The following is a 1,989-nucleotide window of genomic DNA, read 5'->3' as shown; positions in this document are numbered from 1 at the left end:
ACTCTTTCCTTGTTTGCATTGTTTCCAATGAGAGGTCTGATGTTAGCCTGATGGGATATCCTTTGAAAGTAACTCAATGTTTCTCTCTTGGCAATTTTATGATCTTGTCTCTGTGGTTTTAGTCCTGGCTATGATGTGCCTTGGAGAAGATCTTCTTGGATTGGTTCTATGTGGGGTCCTTTGTATTTCTTGGGTCTGGATATTTGAATCCCTCTGTAGGTTTGGAAAGTTTTCTCCTAGGATTTCATGGAACAGATTATCAATGCCCTTATTAGTTTCTTCTCTTCTGGGATACCAATTATCTGGATGTTTGGACATCTGATGGCATCCAGTATTATTCATATATTATCCTCATTTGGGGGAGTTATTTTCTCAATCCTTTTGGTAAATTTTTCCAGGTCAGAGGTTCTGTCTTCTACATCTGAGATTCAAGCTTCTGCATGATCTAATCTGCTTTTAATACTTTCAAGGGACTTTTTGATTTCCTTTATTACAATCTTCATCTCTAACGGTTCCATTTGATTCTTTTTTATGGTGTGTGTTTACCCTTTCAGATTATGCAAGAACTTCTTCACCCCCAGAACTCATTGTCTCTTTCCTCCTGCATCTTCTAGAGTTCATTGTCTCTCTTCCCTTGCATCTCTCGTAGCTTTGTCAGTATGAATATTCTAAATTCTTTATCTGACAGGGTTCCATTGTTCTGTCTGTAGATGACAAAGGGCTGTTCTTTCCCCATGGGGGAAAGATATTTTCTTGTTTTCCCATATTTCTTGTGCCTCTGCGGTGGCTTCTGGTCATCTGATGGATTATACATTGCTTCCTACTTCCTTGGAATTAATTCTGAGTGTTAGAGGTGTGTGAGAGGAGATGATCTGTGATATTTTTGCAGTTCTGTTTTCCTGACCCTCAACCTGTGCGACCTGCACTTTCATCGATGGAACTGGATGTTGCAAACACCTCACAGTTTCCAGGGAATAGGTGCACTTGGGCTGAGCTGCAGGGTTTCAACTAAGAATTCAGAGGTGTGTGGGAAGAGATGAGCCACGCTCACTGCAGCTCCATATTTCTCCCAGCTGCTCACTTTGCACTCCCTTCTCTGATTTTCAGTCATTTGGTCATATATTCACATTTGGCTAATTTGTTGGAGATTTCTACTACTGGAAGCTTATATGTATGCTTCACTTTACTGTGAGGTACTTCTATGCCTATTTCTCCTCTACTACTATGTTTTGTAACATAATATCCACAGAAAGAGATTGAATTCAGATTTATGAGGACGAGTTTCACTCTCTTTCTGTTCAGTGGGAGCTGAAGTTTTCTATGAGCCTAAAAATATTCAGATGTTTGGCTACTATGCACCTAGACCTGTCTAGACACTCAGTGTGTGGAAGCTCACTTCCCTAAGTGTTGGGCCAGAAGGAGAGGTTTGGGGCAGAGGCTTTCCTGTTAAAGGGGCAGGGCTAGACCCCAGATGCACATGGATTCTCGCTTTGCTAGGTATTGGGCTGGAAGGATATCCGGCATTTATTGATTCCATAAGTTTATAATGACACTGCCTTTTCTCTAATCATAATAGTCTTTAGCATGCCTTTCTTATAGCAATCCTGCACCCACATAGAAGCTGCATTTTCACTCTGAGATAAAAAGGCATTTCACAAAACATACAAAGTTGTGATGCCTGCTGGCATAGCTGCCATGACAGTTTCATAGATTGTTTTTGTTGTTGTTGCTTTTCCTTTGTAGTAGTCTTTAGGCTGGATTCATGTATCTTGAAATAGCAAGCCACCACAGCTGAAACCTCTATCTATGGTACATATTGAGCAATTCAACTTTATCTTGTAAAGTTATAGCTTTTCTCTGCTTCTCGGGAGTGCTTCCAGCATCACTAGTAGCACTTCATAAAAGTCCCATGGCATTAGGACCAGAAGATGGCATAATGGTTATGTCACTAGACTCTCATGTAGTTGACTGCAGTTCAAGTCCCAGACC

Source organism: Tupaia chinensis, unplaced genomic scaffold (genome assembly GCF_000334495.1).
Source record: "Tupaia chinensis unplaced genomic scaffold, TupChi_1.0 Scaffold000070_1, whole genome shotgun sequence".
Classification (NCBI taxonomy): domain Eukaryota; kingdom Metazoa; phylum Chordata; class Mammalia; order Scandentia; family Tupaiidae; genus Tupaia; species Tupaia belangeri.
Note: the sequence above shows the minus strand (reverse complement) of the source record.